The sequence below is a fragment of the Hipposideros armiger genome, unplaced genomic scaffold (genome assembly GCF_001890085.2).
Source record: "Hipposideros armiger isolate ML-2016 unplaced genomic scaffold, ASM189008v1 scaffold_872, whole genome shotgun sequence".
In the NCBI taxonomy this organism is placed as follows: domain Eukaryota; kingdom Metazoa; phylum Chordata; class Mammalia; order Chiroptera; family Hipposideridae; genus Hipposideros; species Hipposideros armiger.
The window spans coordinates 527,963-541,778 of record NW_017732222.1 but is presented as its reverse complement, the minus strand read 5'-3'; the positions used below and the strand labels follow the sequence as shown (position 1 = coordinate 541,778).

General features: G+C 36.9%; 1 protein-coding gene across 1 annotated transcript in view; it reads right to left on the bottom strand.

Moving 5' to 3' along the window:
* HDX (highly divergent homeobox) overlaps positions 1-9,745 on the bottom strand; it is a gene marked incomplete at its 3' end in the record, with an annotated part of 65,294 nt that extends 55,549 nt beyond the window's left edge. Inside the window, exon 1 of the mRNA XM_019629860.1 lies at positions 9,715-9,745. The remainder of the gene's footprint in view (positions 1-9,714) is intronic.
* Between the last annotated feature and the right edge of the window lie 4,071 nt (positions 9,746-13,816).

Below are 13,816 nucleotides of genomic sequence, written 5' to 3'. Positions count from 1 at the left end.
AAAGGGAACCCTGGTGCACTGTTGGTGGGACTGCAGATTGGTGCAGCCATTATGGAAATCAGTATGGAGGTATCTCAAAAAACTGGAAATGGAACTACCATATGACCGAGCAATTCCATTCTTAGGTATCTATCCAGAGAAACCCAAGACATTAATCCGAAAAAACATATGCACCCCTATGTTCATTGCAGCGCTATTCACAATAGCCAAGACTTGGAAACAACCAAAATGGCCATTGGTAGACGACTGGATTAAGAAACTGGTACATTTATACAACGGAGTATTGTTCAGCTATAAAGAAGAAGGAAATAGTACCATTTGGAACAATATGGATGGAACTAGAGAACATTATGCTAAGTGAAATAAATCAGTCAGAGAAAGACGAATACCATATGATCTCACTTATAAGTGGATTCTAAAAAACTGAATAAATGAGATATGGAAACAGAAATAGTCTCACTGACAGAGAGGAAAAACTGAGGGTTGCTTGTTTGGAGGGGGTGGGGTTGGAGGAGAAGGGGAAGGGATGAGACAATACAAATTGGTAAGTACAATATGGCCTCAGGGATAGAAAAGAGAGTCTGGGGAATATAATCAATAATGTCGTAAATATTTTTTAGGGGGCCAGATGGATCCAATCTTGTTAGGTAGGCCACTTCATAGTCGGTGTAGAGGCCTGACCACCACACTGTATTTCTGAAGTTGATGTTGAATAATATTGTATGTCAACTATAATTACATATACATATAATCACAGGACATGAAGTAGAGTGTGGGAATGGAATCAATGGAATTACAATAGATAAGTATGATATCAGGGGTGGGAGGGAAGTAGATTGGGGAGGGGAGTTGTTTCTGTGTGAAGGGTGAAAAGGATAACTGTTGCATTGTTCTGTATGCCTGAAACTAACAATAAAAAAAAGAAAAAAAGAAAAAAAAAGAAATATAAATAGGACCTCAACTGGATAATTGATTTTCTGTTGCCTTAGCTCTGCTTTCATACAATCCTATATGCATACACTCATACAGAATATATGACAACTAATGAGCAGTGATAGTTAGTATCTCCTGATGAGCTAAACAGTAACTTGATCCATACAAATTTGTTGACTAAATTGTTTCTGTTTACATTTCTAACCCCATGCAAATTGTGCAAGTAAATCACTTCTTTCACTAATGAAAGTATTTCCATTTCCACAAGCATTGGCCACTAATATCTTCCAATTCACATTCTATTATAGGTTGATACCTTTAAAATGCAGGTTGTATTTTAATTTACTACTGAGGGAAGCTCTATAAAATTTCCTATAGCTACACACTGGAATAGTGATTGTTAGTAAATTAGTCATTATATCAAAATAATCTGTATGTCTCTTGGATTTCACTATACTGTGAATTTATCCTTTTTATTTCTCTCTTAACCTTTTTAAAACATGCACATGACTCCATCCTACCCTATTTATCTCTTCTCTCATGCCACTCCCAGAAAGAATTTTGATTGGTAATTAAAATTCTTTCAAGAAAGTTAAAACCATATTTCTTTACTTGGACTACATATTCTTTTAGTGCTTTGTGAATCAGATTTACATAGTACATATTAAGATTTAAGGATAGTTTTACCTAGAAGCAAAGAGGTGGACTATATATTTATATCTTCTATTCCTGATTTTACTGCAAAAGCCTGCAAAAACTTTGGGGGGAGAAGTATATACATCCTGTTCTTTGGGGTTTAGAGGAAGATTCCTTAAAGCATACCATCTAGTGGTAAATATGTAACAATATATAAATACACACATATATAGTGTTAAAACAATATACACGTGTGTAGGTAATTCATGAAATAGTGGAAGCATAAATTTATCTTCACAAGTACTTTTAATAGACCAAAAAACTGCTTAATAACTTAAAAGCCTCATGGATCACAACCCAAATCTGATAGCCACAGGTAAAACCCCTTCTTTCTTCTTTCTTTACAAAAAGAAAAACAAAATCTTTCCTATACAGCCAAAATATATCTTTGGGTCTCTGTTTCAGGAACTCTACCTTAGGGTACTCAATTCATTACATCAAATGTCTTTTCGACAACTATAATAAAACGTTTTTAAAAGAAAGAGAATTTTTGTCTTTATAGCTGGTGGAAAGGCTCTGTGTGTGAGTGAATGCATGAATATTGTGGGTTTTTCTTTTCAAGATTATCAATGAAATAAAAATCTCAAATTTAAAAATTGTCATAAAACTTGCAGATTCTGAAAACATGTCCTTGGATCCCTAGGGGTATGCAGAACTCAGTTTGAGAGACACTGCACTATGTTAAGACTGTGACGTGGGCCGGCCGAGTGGCGCAATGGTTAAGAACTCGCTTGGGATGCCAGAGGGCCCCGGTTCGGATCCCACATATGAGGGCCAGTGACACTGCCCTCCACAGCTAAGATGCTGAACGACAGCTCAACCTGGAGCTGGGCTGCCATGAGTCGCCGGCGACGGCGTAGGCTGCACTCCCTGTGGCAGTGGGTTGCCATGGGCTACCGTATGTAGCCAGCAGCCAGCGTGAGCGGTCAGCAGCCGCAGTGAGCGGCCGTCCAGAAGCCGGCGACTGATCTGCCTCGCCAGAGAAGAGCGCAATGATGGTGCCAACTTGGGCCAGTGAAGCAACATCCTCCACAACTAGTTGAAGAACAAAAACGACAGCAACTTGTCTGTTCCCCTTCCCCCAATTCCCCAGCACTGTTCCCATCCCCCCAATTCCCCAATAAAAAAAAAATCTTTAAAAAAAAAAAAAGACTGTGACGTTAATATAGAAAACACATTATTGCCAAATCATAGACATGTATGTTTGAAGAATGGGATTAACATTGACCTCTAATGTTTTTGTTATCACTGCATTTCTCCTGCCTAGTCATATTTCTCAAGTGGATGTGAGACACAAAGGGAGAGATTGTTACTCAACTAACATGCTTATGGGTATTTCATCACAATTATATTCCTTGGTGTTAATCAGACCAGATCTGAACACATGAAATATGCCATCCAAGGTTTGATCATGACTATATTCAGTAACTGTTATTTTATTTCTAATATTTAAATCAAGTAACCTGATAACTATTTGCAAAAAGATTCTCAAGGCTACTTAGAAACTACACATTCACCTATGAATTGTGAGAACATGTATTGCTCCAATATATTCTGCAGTAATGAGAAATCAGAGAAGAACATTTTCTAAAATAACCCTCTCCTCTCCAAATCACTGCTTTCAAGAGCTGCCAATATATAGAGGTATCACCACAGATATTTTGACAATTTATTCATTTAAATTTATTTATAAGCACATATTACATGCATCACACCATTAATGTACTGTGTTCTGAACCTAAGTCTTAAACCATTTCAAAGGGGTCAAGAGAGTCAAAAGAACAAAAGTGTTTCTCAATAATGACTTTAATACTTGTCCTTCAAGCTGAAGGTTAGAAAGTGGGCAATGAACAGCAGGGATGGTAGTTATTGATACTGCTTCCTGAAGAAAAGATTAACACAATTTTAAGGGCTTTATGTGCACTTAGTATTTTTTAAATTAATATATGGATTTAATAACTTCTTAAAAATTAATTAACAAATAGAATCATGGAATTTTTAATCTAGAAATGCCTTTAGATATTATGAAGATTATGCCCTCATTTCACAGTTGAATAAACTGAGGGCCAGAGATGTGAAGTAATGTAATTCATAACTTGTTTTATGAAAAATGTCTAATGTATATCAAGCCTTTTAATGTCTAATTCACTTTGTCCAACATGGAACATATTATAGAACACACACTTACTAAATAAGTGATTTTGATGATACTTAGATATCAACTAAAGGACAATCTTGACTATATTTGTTTGCTAGGGCTGCTGTAACAAAGTACCAAAAACTGGGTGGCTTAAACAGAGACTCATTATCTCACAGTTCTGAAGGCTAGAAGTCCGAAATCAAGGTGTTGGCAAGGTTGGTTCTTTCTGAGAACTGTGAGGGAAAGATTTGTTTTAGGCCTTTTCCTTTGGTTAGTAATTGGCTATCTTTATGGTCACATGATATTCTCCCTGTATTTGTGTCTGTATCCAAATTTCCCCCTTTTATAAAGACACCAGCCATATTGGATTAGGAGCCTACTCTACTCCTCATCTTAATTTAACTAATTATATCTACAGTGACCCTATTTCAAAATAAAGTTATCTTCTGAGATATTGGGGCTTAGGACTTCAACAAATCAATTTATTTTGGGGCAGCGCACAATTCAACCCATAACACTGGCTAATTGCTTATTCCACTAACAAGATTATAGGCTGACTTTATCAGCCAAAAAAGCCATCAATTTTTGTGCTTCCCTCCCCATTCTGGGATATCTATATCCTAATTCCTGGAACCTATAAATATATTAGTTTCCATGGCAAAAGAAAATTAAGGTTTCAGAAGGAATTAAGGTTGCTAATCAGCTGATCTTGAAATAAAGATATTATGCTAGATTATTTGAGTGGGCCCAATGTTATCATAAAGACCCTTAAGTGTGGAGGATGGAGACAGAAGAGTGTCAGAATAATATGGTGTGAGAAAGAGTTGTCTTCCTTGCTAGCTTTGAAGATGGAAGGGAGCCACAAGCCAAGGAGTGTGGTCGCCTCTAGAAACTGGAAAAAGTAAGGAAACAGATTATTCCCTACAACCTCCATAAAGGAAAGCCCTTTTGACATAAAGGAAAGACACCTTGATTTTGACCCAGTGAGATCTATTTCAGACCTCTAACCACCAGAAATGTAAGATAATACAAGTTGTATTAAGTCGCCATGTTTGTGGTAATTTGTTTAAGCAACAAATAAAAAACGAATATAGTTCCTCTTGAAGATATTTGTGACAGTGACCCCAATACTTATATACTCTTTTGTAACACTCTGTTGACAAGTCAAGTAATTAGGATAAATATTATTCCAATGTAAGGCCATTACTATCACCAAAATAAGTGGATTCATTCAGACTCAACAATTTTACCTATCATGTAGGTGTAGACAATGTTGACTCCAGGGTGGAGCAAAGCTGATGTATATTACCCAAGTAATACTTCAATTACATATTTATTTATACATGTGAAAATGGACAAAATGAAATTTAAGGTTTTTTCTATGATGACCAGCTCTTAGAATTCTAAGTTGTACATGAAATTATATTTCACTTCATATCAATTCTTCTCAGACTTTAATGTGCATATAAATCACCTGGGAATTTTATTAAAATGCAGATTCTGATTCAGTAAATCTTGGGTGGGGCCAGAGATTCTACAATTTCTAAGAAGTTCCTAGGTGATGATCATGTTGTTATTCCATGTAACACACTTTGAGTAGCAAGGATTTAATATTATAGATACAGATACACCAAACACTACCAGAAAAGTAAATTCGTTTCACATCACAATCAATGCTAAGTTAAAAAAAAATGTTTCTTCCTACATTAAGTACTACTAGATGGGAAAAGGGGAAAAAAACCCTCAAAGGACCTTTAGCATCTTATAAGTGAGCTTATAGGTTCCAAATAAAATGCCTGATTGATGAATTTATTAATTTACATACATATACAAAAATAACTTCATGTTGTCTTAGAATAGTGGGGATGAGTCAAGGCAGAACATTCTATACCTAACCTAATACTTCCCACTAATGTAGAATATATTTCTTCTTCCACATTTTACATGCCCTAGATCTTTACAAATTGTTACTCTGCTGAGGAGGTTTCAACACAACACATGCTTGGTCTATGAAAGAACAAAGCTCTTTGGAGATTGGGTTTCAGAAAATTACTTCCCTAAATGGCATAGCTATTTCATCCACAAAACACACAACAGGTAAGCCAAACTAAACAAGTAAGAAAGTACAATACACAAAGAAATATATTAAAACAATATATTAGTGTAGTAGAAACCTTATCTCACAATTTATTTTTTCACAAAACACAATCACCATTGCCTGGTACTAAATAGTAGGAAAGATTAGTGTATGAGTCTGTCTACATGCCTTCTGCCACTGAAGCCATTGGAGGTAAACACAATGATCCCTTTCTCCTAAACCTCAACCTTTCTACTAAAACTTTTTCATCTCCACAAAGAGAAAAAGAAAATTTCATAGGAATTAGAGACTCAGCAAGAGAGAAGTTAGGGGGAAATTATGCACACACACACACTTTTTAAAAACAATAAATAAATATGGGCCTCACTCTAGCTCTCTAACCTATAACTTAGTAGTTAAAAGAACAGCCTCTATAATGACACCTGCTTTAAAGTCCTGCCTCTGTCACTTACCACTTGTATGACCTCGGGCAAGCACTATGCACAAATGCTTGTCTACATGAGAAAAGTGTCTGCCTTGGGCATATAAGTCACATGTTTGCATGACCTTTTTAAGAATTTTAAAATAAATTGGTCCCAACTTCAAGGGAAGTGAGGCTAAGGAAACGTTTTCCAAATTTTTTGCCACTCTGATAACACATTTAAAGATTCTAAGGATCCACCCAATTGGACATAAGTCTAGTTCTAAAGCAATAGGAGAGCAAGAATGTAGGACAGCTGCTGTTGTAGATTTCTTTAAGATGTGAAGTATAGCATTTAAATGACACAATAATGTGATATATAGATGATGTGTTACAGAATTGTACACCTGAAACCTATGTAACTTTACTAACAATTTTCACCCCAATAAACTTTAATAAAAAAATAAAAATAAATGACACAATATAATTTCATTTATTCATTTGACATGTACCTAGATCTCTGGTTAATCCAGACAATTTTGCTACTAGTTGGAATAAGGATGACTCCATTTGCTTGTACAGACAAGTTTTAGTTTATTGTCTTAAGATTTTATGTAGCTTGGAAAGGTCTCAGAGTGTCAATAATAGCTTCTGTATATACTAACCTTTCAAGCTCCCTTCTTATGCAGAATATGTCTCTCTAAAATTTGTACTGTTTACTTCCAAACCAGTATGCCTAGATATAGTGTACTCAGTGGAAGTATATTAAGACACACCCAATTTCATGTTTAGTTAACTGGCTCCACTATAAAACCAAAATCAACAATTCAAATATTTTTATCCTATTGGGGATTAACACTACACAAAAATATAATTCCCTCTGGAAGTATAATACAATTTTGAGAGCATAATTAAATAAATATTTAAAAAATATATTTTATGTACAATTTCATGCCATCTTTTTTAGACAAGACTGACAGAGTGTTTTAATAAAATACCTAAAAAGAAATGTAAGTATACACCATTTGGTCAAGCTTAGAAATCATCGATTTTGTAGAAATAGCATGGTGTTCCTGGAAAACATTATGGCTCACTAAAGCTTTGCCAAGAAATTAATCAACTTGGTCAAGTATAGCTTGGTGATTAAATGTCAAATAGACCTACCTGTATTTGTATCCTGTGACATTTTGTAACTGTGTGGCCCCAGGAAAGTCAACTACTTTGAGCCTCTGTTTTCTCATTTGTAAAATGTGAATATTAGAAACTAGCTCATAGGGATGTTGGTTTAAATGTGATAACATCAGTATAAAGTTGTTAGCACAATTCTTGATATTAAATGTTTAATACATACTAGCATTTATTAATTCTGGTAATGTATTTCACTTATCTGGACTGTAGTTTTTTCATATGTAAAATGGGGTGATTGGCTTGTCATTAGAAAATCTATTCCAGCTCAAACTTACAATTTAAATGAGAAATTCCAATGCCATCCTCTCATTAAGATAGGTTGTAAAGTAAGCCTTAAAAACACAAATGCCACACTCTTATTTTTTTCACATTTTACTTTAAGCTCTCTAAAACAAGCAACACATTCCTAAGCATTATAGTCTATCTAGAGTGCCCTACCTTTGAATAATTTTGTCTATTCATCTACATATAAATGTTTAGGCAATTCTTATTAATTACTATGCAAACTGGCTACAAACTAAAATACTTTGGAGGGATTCACATAATGTAGGTAAATAACAGAAAAAAAATAAAAGAGAAAGGACTTTTCAGTTATAGTAAATAACATTCATATTTCACTTATAATAATATATGACAATGATTTTCAAATTTACAGGTTATAATACCCTTTTGAATTACTTTCCATCCATGGTTCTAAACCACACGCCTAGATGTAATATTGGGATGGTGCCTCAAAGTGAAGCAGCATAGTGAAATCTGTAAAACACCTCTATATTAAACCATGATCACACTTTCTTTCAAATAAAACAGATCTGTGAAACAATGCAGTTTGAAGCCCAAGGGGTAGGAAAATAACAACTGATGTGCTATACAATAGCAATTATGGCAACCATCACAATGATTTGCTCTATTCAAGAGACATACAAACGAAAACTATCAGTGATAGTCAATGTAAAGCAGCAATTGCAAGATACATTGCAATTAAAAGAGTGAATAATTATTAGATTTTAAGAGAAGATATGTGAAAAAATTAGACAAAACCATTTCTGGGATAATGTTCCTTTGGTCTTGTTTATGAGGACAGAACATATTTAGAGGCCACCCATTATATAGAGATGTCTTTATTTCCTTTTATCTGACTCATATTCAGGTTTATTCAGTCACTGGAGGGTCCCTTGACCAATGATGAATACGTTTTCACATATATACCATTTTCTCTATAATAATAGTGCTTCATTTCCCAAGAAAGTGGGAATTAAAGACCATATATGGCTGCAGATATTTCAAATAGTCATCCAAGTGCTGTGGGCAGAGTATAAAGAATTAGATGGCATGGTCCTAACTCTTAAGAGGGGGTTTAAGTCCAGTTGAGGAGTCTAGTCTAACACATACACACACACCGAAGTACATAAGAAGAATATAAAGCAGGCTATAAGAAAGTGACAGATAAAAGAACAAATGTAAGAGTTCTAGAAAAGGTGAGTTTAATAAGGGTTGGATTAGACTTGGAAGGCACTTATGGAGAGATGTAACTTGAGTTAAGCTTCCAAAGTGGGTAAAATTTGAACAGGCCAAAGAAATAGTATGCTATGTAAAGGGAATGGTAATGGTGTAAGGAGCAAAGTTCTGGAGGTAGACTGTTCATGGAACATTAAGGAGACTTCTGCAGTGAAGAATAAAGTAAAATAAGGTACCTGTGGTACAATGAAACGAATTGGGCTTGGAACAATTGAAAATAGGGAGCCAAGGATATTTTGGTGAAGAAAAATGACTTGATGAAACAAGAGTTCATAGGCCATTAGTGTGGCAGGATGAATGAGGGATTTGGGGCACAGGTGAAGGCTGGATAGAAGGCTCCTGGAGTTACTGGATGGGTGGTGATGAGACTTTAGATTGTAGGATAAGAGGAGTGGTAGGAGAGGGCTTTCAAAAGAAAATTCACCAGGACTTAACCCCTTAACTATGAGACATGGAGAAAAATCCATATTCTGCTGTGAAACAGGACTTCATGATCAGACAGTGGAGCAGAATTAACACTACTGTACAAATTCTCCACCAAGAACAGGCAGGCAGGTTGTTCTTTCTCAGGGTTGTTGAGTAATATAGCCCCTCCCAATGGATGGGTGTTGGACAGGGTCTCTCAAAATAGGATTTGCCTTTGGTGGTTCTAGCAGAAACAGAGAGGAAAAAGAAGGAAGAATTTAGCACCAAACCTGAAACAGAGACCTTTCCAAAAAGAAAGAAAGGAAAATATCTTACTTCGAGTCTTCACAATGGACCTCACTCTGCGTCTCTCCCACAATCACTGAGTGGCACCCCAAATCAGAGTTCCTTGAAGATTAAAAGTTGGAATCACTTAAATAATTAGTGCTTTTTTCCCCTTCAAATGGTTTCTTAGCTCAGAAATTTCTATTCCACAAATGCCTCTCTGAATTATTTGCATTATTCCAAATCTGGTATCTGTAGATTAAGAGTTTGTCTTCTTAAATTCATCAGGCCCATTTTGGGTCTGGTTATGTTCAGCAGGCCAGATTTAAAGTAACTGGCAGATCCCTCTTCAACAACTGGCACTTGAAACATCACAGGGCCAACCCCTAACCCTTCCCACATTCTGCCCAGACAAGGCTCAGCCCCACCTACTCCACCAAAACGAAAAAAGCGCCTGCGCATACTCCATGCCTATTCTCCTCGCCAAGAACTAACCCCTCCAAGTTGCTAATGCGCAGGCGCAGCACAGTCAGTGCGTTTGAGTAGCGCTGTGAGAAATCTACTGTCCAGTGAAATCTAGAAGTGGTAGAATTCACCACCACCACCACCACACACACACACAGACACACACTCCTTTCTTCGGAGGCAGAGGCGACACTTCCTCCTACTCTGGACCAGAAGCGCGTCCCAAATGTCGCCCCCCTCTCGGAGCAAGGTCCTTTGCTCTCTGGCAATAACCCCTGCGTCGCTATCCTCAGCTCGCTTCTAATCTCACGCTGCCGCCAGCCTGGGAGGGTAGAGGCAGTTGGCTCCCCCAAAGCCGCATCAGTTTGTTGGCAGCCTCATTAGGCCTCAGAACCTACGCCCCCCACCCCCCACCCTGGGCAGAGCATTGGCTAGATGCCTCGCTTGCCCTCCTTCGCCCTTCACACCCACCCAGTCTGGGTGCTTACCTCGGGCGTGGTGCGGTCACCGGAAGGATCAGAGGATCCCAGATCAGGCCACTGTTAGGGCAGGCGGATTCAGCGAGATTTTTCCTGGGTCTCCACTGCCTTCTCAGACAATGAAATCAGCGTGTCCGATCATCAATTCTCATCATGATCGTGACGTCACAAAAGACAGCGGCCAATGGGAGCCCGAGATCAGCTCCGGACAGTCCCTGGCCTCAGCCCAGAACCCAAGAGTAAGGAGGGGGGAGGGGAGATAGCTGCCTGCAGTGGGGCTGCCTCTTCCCGCATATCTGAGCTGAGTCCAAAGCCAGGCCTCTCTTTACCTCTCCCTTCCTGAATAGCTGTGAACGCCCAGCATCCCTGTGACTCTAGTAGTTACTAGTAGTTATATACCAGCCATTTGAGCAGGTGCTGCTTGGTCTTCTAACTTGAGGTTCACTTTCAGCACAATTGTTGCAAGTTGCCAAAAATCAAATGATCACATATGGAAATATAGTCTTTTGTGGCCAGTGTTCAACTGACAGTTATATATTTAGTGTTACTAAGTCAAGAATGTGTTCATGGAGCCTGTGGAATTTGTCAATAAGAGTGTACTGTTTTATGTGACCTGTTGACTCTGACTACTGAGGCAAGAAATTAAAATTATGAGTTCTGTTCACCTAACCTCAATCTCTGTTCTGCCAGAAGTTACTTGAGTGATTACCATTACATTACATAAAAAAACTCAAACCATATGTTACATTAGTTAACACTCGCTTTATACCCTCCCAAAATTTGCTAGATCCCATGAGAGATGTGGAATTTATTGCTCCTCTGCTATTACAGAACTCGCATCATTCAGAAGATAACATTAGCACACATTAAATATTCACAACAATAAAATACATGATCATGTGCTCAGTTATGAACTACAGACAAGAGCTACATCGTTTATGACTGGAGACATTGGTGAGATGACGCTAGTTGGGGAAGCAGTCTGTGCTGTAATTGAAACTTGATATGGTCTTGAGTGGTAGATAAGAGAGGATGAAAAGCACAGCCTTAAAGGGGAAGGAATAAGCAAAAGTTAAAAAGTATAGATATGTATGATGTGAGGAGGTCTATGATTAAATCAGCCTGATGAAATAGAGGGCATATGTTGAGGACTAGTGGGAGTAGGATAGGTTGATAATAAAAAAACCTTTAAAGTAGGCTGAGAACTTTGATTTTATTAAAATCCACCAAAGGTTGTAGGGCAGGGCTCCTGAACCCTCTGCTGTTGATGATAAGAGCAGCTTGAGTGATTTTTTAAAAGAAAAAGTCACAACATGCCCAACTCCAATGGCTTCCATTTCATACATACTTTAAAATGTAAACTTCTTACCACAGCCCCAAAATCCTAAGTGACCTGTCTTTTGCCACCTTTCTGGCCTCAGCTGTTGCCACTCACTTTCCAATCACATTGGCCTTCTCTCCATTTCTCAAATAAATTAAGCTTATGACCACATCAGTGCCTTTGCACTGTTGCTCCCTCTGTCCTTGAATGACTAACTCCCTTACTTGATTGAAATCTCTGTTCAAATGTAACCTGTTTAAAATTGTTAGATTTAAAAAACTTTTAAATGTTAAATTTTAAAGATAATTTTAAAGAGGTTATGTGACTTCTTTAAAAGTAACTACTTTAAAATTTTAAAAAAGGTTGCACTGTAACCCTATTTCAAGTTATGACCTTTTTTTAGATTTTTATTGAAATATAGCTAACATACAATATTACATCATAGTTATTCAAAAATACCCACCTGGCACTGTACAGAGTTATTACCACATCATTTATTATACACTTATTTAATTTTTCAATTAGAGTTATTATTCATTATTATTTTATATTAGTTTCAGATGTATGGCATAGTGGTTAGGCATTTATCAATATATACTTTAGGAAGTGATCACTCTGACTAGTACCCAACTGACACTATACATAGTTATTATATTATTGATCATATTCCCTATAGTTTACATTCTAATGACTATTTTGTAACTAACAATTTGTATTTTTTTATCCCTTCACCTTTTTCATCCTGCCCCTGACTCCCCTCTCATCTATCACCCCAAAAGATCTAGTACCCATTTGACACCATACATGGTTATGACAATATTACTGGCTGTATTCCTTATGCTATACCCTACATCCCCATGACTACTGCATATCAACCAATTTGTACTTCTTGATCCCTTCCACTTTTCACCTACCTGTAACCCCCCTCCCACCTGGCAACCATCAAAATGTTCTTTGTATCTATGAGTTTGCCTCTGTTTTGTTTGTTTGTTATTTTGTTCTTTATATTCCACTTATAAGTAAAATCATATGACATTTGTCTTTTGCTGTCTGACTTACTACATTCAGGACAATACCCTCTAGGTCATCCATGTTGTTGCAGATGGTGAGATTTTGTTCTTTTTTATGGCGGAGTAATATTCCATGTACATATGTACCACCTCTCCTTCATCCATTCATCCATTCAGGGTTGCCTTCATATCTTGGCTTATGTAAATAATGCTGCAATGAACATATGGATGAGCACATCCCCTTGAAGTAGCATTTTGGGTTTGTTTGGATAAATACTCAGAAGTGGGATTACTAGGTCATTCTTTGTCTCTTGCTATAGTCTTTCTTTTAAAGTCTATTTTGTCTGGTATAAGCATTGATACCCCAGCTTTTTTTGTTTGTTTCCATTTCCTTGAAATACCTTTTTCCATCCCTTTAATTTCAGTCTGTGTGTGTCTTTTGATCTGAGGTGACTCTCTTGTAAGCAGCACATTTAAGGGTCTTATTTTCCTATCCATTCAGCTCCCTATCTTTTGATTGGAGAATTTAATCCATCTACATTGAAAGTAATTGTTGATAGGTATAATTATTGCCATTCTATTATTCATGTGTTTTTTTTTTCATCTTAAAGAAGTCCCTCTAAGATTCGTTGTAATACTGGTTTGGTGGTGATGAACTCCTTTAGTTTTTTCTTGTCTGAGAAGCTCTTTATCTGTCCTTCAATTCTAAATGATAGCTTTGCTGGGTAGAGTAATCTTGGTTGTAGATTCTTGCTTTTCATCAATATTTCATGTCAAACCCTTCTGACCTGCAAAGTTTCTGATGAGAAATCAGCTGATAGTCTTATAGGAGCTCACTAATAAGTAATTAATTGCTTTTCTCTTTCTTTTTTTTTTTT